The sequence below is a fragment of the Carassius auratus genome, chromosome 32, assembly GCF_003368295.1.
Source record: "Carassius auratus strain Wakin chromosome 32, ASM336829v1, whole genome shotgun sequence".
Classification (NCBI taxonomy): Eukaryota; Metazoa; Chordata; class Actinopteri; order Cypriniformes; family Cyprinidae; genus Carassius; species Carassius auratus.
In genome coordinates, this window is record NC_039274.1 from 31,897,256 (window position 1) to 31,906,154 (window position 8,899).

Genomic DNA, 8,899 nt, shown 5'->3' on the forward strand with positions numbered 1-8,899 from the left:
GGTCTTGGGTATGATTCTCTCTTCAGGTGTGAGAGGTCCCGGGTTCATACCAGACGAGCCCACCTGCAGTTTTGAAGCCGCTGTTCAGGGGCAGTCATGGCCTGATGGATAGAGAGCTGGACTTGTAATCAAAATTAGCTGAAAATTCACCTACACATAGATGACCTACATCCAAGACGTAAACTTCGTTTCTATATCAGAACAGATTTGGAGAATTTTACCATCACTTCACTTTCTCAGCAATGGATCCTCTGCAGTGAACGGGTGTCGTCAAAATGAAGGTCCAAACAGCTGATACAAACATCACAATAATCCACAAGTCATTCAGATAACTCCAGTCCATCAATTAATGTCTTGTAAAGTGAAAAGCTGTGCGTTTGTAATAAGCAAATTGTTGTAGATTCTGTCTTTAATGAACTTTTCAATGTCTATACAACCAAAAAATCCATGTAAATATATATATATATATATATATATATATATATATATATATATATATATATATATATATATATATATATATATAAATCCACAAATACTTGAAGAACTGCATTTCCTAAAACATCTATATCAAATATCTATAATAACCACCAATACATATAAAAATGTAAATAAAATATTAAATAACAACAAGTCACATGAGTGCTTTTGTATACTGTATGCTATTATAAAGAAAGTCTCTCCTCTCTATTTCTCTCTCTCACTCGTTCAAAAGTCATCTGTATTTCATGCAAAAACTGGAACAGATTTAAAGGTTTAAAATCCTCTTCAGACACAGACTGTGTCTGTCAGAGAGATTAGGGAGTGAATACTTCTCAGTCTCAGTGGAACATGCCAAAGAGCGCATCCAGGTTCATTTCTCCTCAAATGTGTTCACTGAGCACACGGTCCCTTGAGAGGGTGATCATTGCTCCTATGGGAGAGACTCTTTTGATTAAGACTTTATAAATGTCCTTAGCTCAGGGACACTTTCGTACAAGTCACAAACCATATATATAAACAGAGAAACACACTCACCTACACACACTATCTTCCCTGACAAAATGTAGCTTCAAGAAGATGCTATTAAGGTAGAAATTTAGTTCAGGAGAGTCCAAATATTTTTTCTAACTGCCTGGGCTTTCAAATCCATTTTATGGCAAGAGCATCAGCTGTAATCTGCTCCTTATGGACTTGGAAGATTGGAGTAAAAAAAAACAAAAACAAAAAAACAACAGAACGAAATGGAAGCAGTGAAAGAATAATCAGGAAGACAGAGCTGGGTAGAGGTAATTAGCATAATGCTTAATCTGCATACATCTATGGGAGTGTAGATAGACAGAGAGAGGTAGAATGAGAGGGAGGAAGAAAGTGCTGAGCCGATGAAGTCTGCAGTTTATTCTCAATGAATGACGTGATCATGTGATGCTGAAGACTGGAGTAACGCCTGCTGAAAATTCAGCTTTACCATCGCAGGAATTTATAACATTTTAAAATATATCCCAATAGAAAACAGTTATTTTAAATGGTAATAATTCAAAATGATTACATTTTTACTATTTTTCTTCTTCTCCAAAAAAAAAAAAAAAAAACTGCCATTAATAGACTTCTTTAAAAAACAATAAAATAAATGGTAGTATAAATATTGAAATCACAAATTGCATATATGCAGTTCTTAATGAACATCTGAAAGATGCATGTTCGTCTAAATGACAACACAACTGGTTCCCTCAATCTAGTCACAATCCTTCCGGTATAAGGAGGAGACACAGCAAATTAGAGATAATGGTAGAACTCAGTGGGAACTCTGCTCTGATTGTTCTGCAGGAGGAACGAGCCCTTGGTGAGTTAGTGATTGCTCAGCAGCAGCTTCTGGCAAGGTTCTCTCAAATTTATGAACAGTTGTTTTTGTTCATCTGATGATGCACACAGTTATCTGATCTTTACAAATGTTAACACATTTATACATCAATCATGCTAAGTATTTTCCTAAAACTTTATTTTATAGTATAATTCTTATAATGTCTGCAAAACGTTCCTTTATTTTTGTTATTTTAGTGAACTGGTTCATTCAGATGATTCCGGTAAATGAGTGTGTTTATACAACTACTATAAATTGAAATTGAAGCTTTACATATTTATACTTGCTTATAATGTAGCTTCCCAATGTAGATACATGTCCCTTTTCTCAATATACAGCATCTCCAAGAAACTGTCACACCAGACCAAAGTTGAAAAACATGACAAAATAACCCCAATAGAACAGTCATTTTAACAAGAGTTTATATGAGAGCTTCAGCACATACACAACAATACTACTGTAGTATCTGTTTTCTAAGCCGCCTTCTGTTTCACATATTAAATTACACTTGAGGGAACATGTCTAGTAGTGGCTTTTATTTTGTAAAGTTATCTCAGCCAGTACAGAGGCTTCTGTTTCCCTCTCATTGTTTCACATTACAAAACACTGAATCTGCTGAACAAAGATGAAAACTGCATTAAAGATTCACAAGGATGTGCTAGTTCTCAGTTCCGTTCAGTTCTTCACTGAGGTATCAGCACACAAACACAAAAGCAGAGAGAGCAACTTCAGCACTCCACGGGAACGCGGTCTTAAAGTGCTTCAGGCATGCTGGAGGTGCTTCATGTTCATATGTTTGTGTTGAGGGATGGGATGAGACGTGAATGTCCATGAGTGTGTTTCTAGACATGAATTTGCATGTGTGTTTGTGTGTGCTAGTGGATCTCTAGTGTGTCTATTCAGGACGCATGCCATGCATGTCAGTACAGCAGTGACTAACTAGGGGAAGTTGCATGCTCACTGCCACGTGGTTGCATCCTTTTGCTTTCAGCTATCTGCCTGCTAAGTTTTGCTCAGATTGCTTCACTGGCTGCTGGTCCCTGCTGGAAATTGTTTTAACACCAGTAAATGGCCTCATCTACATTAAAATATTTCATCAAGCCAAGCACGCCAGCCAGATTACTTCTAAAAGATCTATTATTCACCTAAAGAGTTACAGCTTCTAAATAGGAGGTAATTAGCGAGTTTTTATATTTGGGCTTTAAAGCAAGACGGTGGGAAATCAAGGGAGAAATTGAAGGAATTGGGAAGTGTAGAGGGGAGATACTGTATTACATTTGATACGCAAATTTCGAAGGTCTTTAAATTTTGAACATGATCAAAACTTTGCCTAAAATCCAGTAGTACACAATCTACATGTCTTCTGATGTTGGATTGATTGTTTATACCTTTTTAGCCAGTAAAACTGGTCTGAAGCAACTTAGGCTTACTTGATTATCATTTTTAGAAAATTAAATGAATGCGAGTTTCAGATATCATATCAGATATCAGATATCAAACATAGGTGGCTAGCCAGCTATGTTTAAGTTTAGTTTCCGCCAACCCTGGGTTTTAGGTACTATGAAAGCAGCTCGGCTTTAATCGGTGTTTGTTGCCATGGTATCTTACGCTGCACGGCTAACCTGCTCCTTGGCAGGTTGTGTTCTGGATTCAAGATCTCAAACTGAAGGTGAACCTATCAGATGTGAGAGAAGTGACACATGTCTGACACAAAGACACTCCAGTTTATCTTGCTCCAAATTAAAGGTCACTAATGCTAAAAAAAATAAAAAATAAAAAAATAAATAGAAGTCTGGCTTTAATGATTATAACTGAGTCATTTTATAATTTATATTAAATTAAATTAAATTCAATTGAAAAATTGAATTGAATTGAATTGATATAATTATTGTGATTCATATTATTATTTATCTCTTACACACAAGCAATTTTAGTTTAACAGTTATTATAAATTATTTTAAATAAATATTAATGTATACATATAATGTAATGTAAATAAGCTGTAGTATCAAAAGATTGCACTATTTTAAAAATTACAAATCTGACCTTACATGTTCAATCACTATATTTTTTCAAATGTATAAACTAAGTTAACAAGTTCCACTTGTGACTACACTGATGGAGCAAGATCATTTATTTTATTAGTCCTCCTTCATTTTTCATATGACATTTAAATTTGTCATATTCTTCAATCTCTTAACCTTTAGCAAAACCTTTAACCTTTTGTTTTGAATCTCGCTGGGTCTCTCACGAGAAGTAAATTAAACTTGCTTTGTATTGCAAGGCTCGTGATTGGCTGTTCGCCAGTGATGTCACACATTCATGTGCACGCGCTCCACAAACTCAGGATCAAAGCCTGAATTGACAAAGAAAGTTGATGAACAGCATCATGGTACCAACAAAGCAGGATCGGAGAGGTTTGGTTTTGTCAACTCAAAACTAATCCTGTAACTCTGAATTTGTTCAGCTACCATCATGGTACAGGCCCCAGGTTTCTGAGGAATGTTTATTTACATATCTCAACCATCACTGTATTGCATTGCGTTATATGTTTTGCAATACAATGTAAAACTACAGGGCTCTGATATTAACTAATAATTAAAATACTATTGGGACATATAGAGTGACAACTGATATTTATATGGATTTAAGGCACATATTATTATTATTATTCTGCTCAGTTAAAATAAAACTGGGTTGTTTTTTATCCTCCTTGAATGTGATCTCCATATTCTCCCATATCACACTATATGAGCCTTAAAAAGTATAAAATAATGTATAATAGAACAAAAACATTCAAACTACATGGTTTATGTATATATTTTCTTTTTATATTTTGTCTAAATATTCAATAACTACTCCATTAAAAATGACTATTATTTCACCCTTTACAGGGTTACAAACTAAATGTAGCACATTTATTAAATTTGATCATATTTATGTTTCATTTGTATTCTCTTTCATAAATACTTATGAGATTATTGCAATTATTAAAATTTGTAATATAAACAATTATTCTATAAATATTTAAGTTTAAATCCCCTGTTTTAGCTGATGTTACACTATATCCAAAGACTCTTACAGGACACTTACAGGAACAATTTCTGTGGAAGACCTGGGGTTAAGTGCTTTGGTCAAGGGCACAGTGGCAATAGTTCATGCTGTGTTCCTTACGAGACTCAAATGAGCAATCATCAGTCCACTATGCCACACTTTTGTCCAGGTTGAGTGATTTCTTCATCACTGCTCCTACTGTAAGTGGTAGAATCAAATCCCCAAAACCAATAAAAACAACTACATCAGGGGTCTCCAAACTCGATCGTGGAGGTGTCCTGCAGTGTTTGGCTCCAACTTCAACACACCTGCCTGGAAGTTTCTAATATTCCTAGTAAGACCTTGATTAGCTGGTTCAGGTGTGTTTAAGTAAGGTTGGAGCTAAACTTAGCAGGACACCGTTCAGAGTTTGGTGACCGTTGAACTACTTTAAATTTTGGTATAACTAGCCAATAGTCTCAACACAAATGTACCACATGTATCAAAAGTGACAAAGTGACGTGACATACAGCTAAGTATGGTCACCCATAATCAGAATTCATGCTATGCATTTAAGCCATCCAAAGCACACACAGCAGTGAATGCACACACACCATGAACACACACCCGGAGCAGTGGGCAGCCATTTATGCTACAGCGCCTGGGAAGCAGTTTGGGGTTCAGTGCCTTGCTCAAGGGCACCTCAGTTGTGGTATTGCCAGCCTGAGACTTGAACACACAATCTTAGGGTTAGGAGTCAAACTCTTTAACTGCTAGGCCACAACTTCCCAAAGCTGCATGTCGCAAAATTGACTCAATGGACAGTATATATATATATATATATATATATAAATAAGTGAATTTAGCAGAGACATGAGCAAGTGTGTAATTATTTTTTTTTTTGTGTCCAGTCTGTCTAGCCTGAGGCTAGTTATTAGCTGGCAGATAGCAGTACAGCAACATAATATAACATCTCAATTTCTGTTCATCCAGTAAATGAACTGATGAGAGTCATTGTGCAATGTATTACAGCTCTGTGAGCAGTACATCGCTCAATCCGGCACTCACCCGTGGGGTGGAAAGAAGAGAAACGTCCGCCTTTGCAGCCTGATGACAAATGGCAGGGGGATCATAAGTGGATCATGGAGCGCCATCCTCTCCCAGTGACCAGCTGCATGTGTGTTTGTGTGTTTTACAGAGATGACTCCAGCTGTTTCAGTATCTACTTAATGAGATAATACAGGACCCATCTGTTGAGCTGTCAATCAAAAGAACACTGATTTAAGTGTGAGGGCTAAACAGACCTCAGAGAAAATATATGGGTGATCAAAGATGGGAGGATGCTCAGTTATAGATTACAGTTATACATGTTTTCTAACACTCTCCATAATTTACTTTACCACAATATCTTCACACAGTAAGAGTGTTGAGAATGTGCTTGTTGCACAAACTGTACAAAGACAAATGTTTGGACCCAAAAACTTTTACAAATATATTAACTTTTTTTTGTCCTGATTTATCAAAGTATTTAAAAATGCATACAAAATGCTATTCATACAGACTTTAATATATTCAATCTGATATTGAAAAATAATATTTAAAATAAATTAAAAAAATTTAATTCACAAGGAATTTTAAATAAATTAATACTTTTATTCAGCTTAGATGCATTAAAGTAAAAAATTAAAATAAAACAATTATAATATAATGTTACAAAATATTTCCATTTCTAATAAATGCTGTTCTTCTGAACTTTCCATTCATCAAATAATTCTGAAAAACAGATTTTTTCATGATTTCCACAAAAATAAAAGCAGCAAAACCATGTTAATTCGTATTAATAACAAGAAATGTTCTTGAATGCAACAGAAATATATATTTTTTAAAATTGTAATCGAATTTCCCAACATTAATGATTTTATTGTATTTTTCATCAAATAAATGCAACTTGACCAAACTAAATATTAATAATAATAATAAAAATTTGCCTAACCTGAAGTTTTGTATTATTCCCAAAATATGTATAATCAAACTACTAAGCTACAGTGTATGTATGTATGTATGTGTGTTTGTATGTATACATGTGTGTGTGTGTGGTTTTAGTGTAGCCAAACAGCATATGTGTTTGTGCTCTCGTTTTTGTGACATATCAGGACATAACTTTGTATAATGACATTGGTATGACACAGGTATTACAAGGAGAGGATGACTTATGAGGACATAACCCATGTCCTCATTTTTCAAAATGCTTATAAATCATACAGAATGATTTGTATTTTTTTTTGAGAAAGTAAAAATGCACAAAGTTTCCTGTGAGGGTTAGGGTTAGGTGTAGGGTTGGTGTAGGGCGATAGAATATACAGTTTGTACACTATAAAACCCATTACACCTATGGGATGTCCCCACTTTTCACAAAAACAAACGTGTGTGTGTGTGTGTGTGTGTGTGTGTGTGCGTGTGTGTGTGTGTGTGTGTGTGAACAAAGAGTGAGGTTCAGATGGGGTTTTCTCGCTCATCTGTTTGTGTACATGATTTGTGCCACTATAATGGAGAGAACCACAGTTGGTCTGAGAATTAGTTTTGACTAGTTTTATCCCAGTAGTTCAAAGCGCTTATAAAATTTCTCCTTCTGCTAGACACTGCAATGCGAATGAGGGACATGGGAGAAAGAGGGATTGTTTTTCTCTCACTTACTTGCTTTGAGGGTTTTTCATCCCCTTGACAAATTTCCAGCCTCAATAAGAGCCGTTTAAAATTTTATTTATTTCTTTATTTTTAATTGAAGTGTTTGAGAGTGTTACATAAATGCTTCATTTGGTCAGAGGATTAACAGGCAGAAGCTATTTTTTGTATGATTAAAAAGGACTGCTGTTATAGAAACATTCTCTAACCATGAGATGAAAGGATCATGATGAGGAGTGCAGACATAAATAGATTACATGGAAAAAGACAGACATGATGGAGAGAGAGCTAGGAGAGATGAATAATTCAATAGAAATGGAGAACATGGTGACCCAAGGATTACTATAGTTCAATTGAACAAGCTAATTTGTCTATCTGTGTGCGTGTATGCGGTTTCAGTCATGGCTGACCAGAGGTTTCTTACAGTCCAACACTGTAACAGAAAGGTCAAGTCTCATAAAAGTACATGCTGAGGGAGTCAACCATCCCATTATCACGATTTGGATTAAAGGCTTAGCAGAAGTGTTATTCAGGCGATTTCTAAAATCCATCTAAGGTCCGATAATGTAATTGCCTCTTCCAGTCCACTGAGGAGCAAATCACGTCTTGTTATTGCCTAAAAAAAGCAGCCAGCTCAGCTGTGTGGGCATGTGTGGCTTAGGTTCTGCCGACATTGTGGGGACCAAATGTCCTCGCTTGGATAGTAAAACCTGAAATCACCTACAGTGTGGAAAGCAGCAAACAGTCCACAAGGAAAATGGATTACAAACATGCTAAATATCTTAAAGGGATATTTCTTACACCCTGATAACTGTCACAATTTACTCAGTGATGTCCAATGTTATTTTGGATTCCACTGGCTTTCATTGTACGGACGGAAACTGTATGGTTGTATTGTAAGATTATTCTGTCAGGGTTCTGCAAGAAATGGGACCCAAATGCAGAATGAGCAGACAAGGGTATTTTATTAACAAAACGTAGACCTGAACAGCTGGGGGAATTTGCAGTGAAAGTTCAAACAGATGGGCAGGGCAGACAATGCGGGCAGGAGGGATGACCACTGAGACGGTCCAAGATGACCACGGGCCCAAGCACTGAGTAGTCAGCTCCAGAGGAAGGGCCAGGTAGACACAGGAAACCCGTAGCTTCAAGCGAAACTCAAATGTCACCAGTCTAGTCACCAGGTAGAGACTCACAAGACCAGAGACTTGACACGTCAGAGAGGTGAGCCGCTTCCAGGCAGTGGGGTTCAGTGGCCAGGAAATCTGAATGGGGGCAAGACAGGACAATACACAAAAACAAGACTAGACTCAAAGTTTAAAAACAAAAAGCCAAGATCCAAAA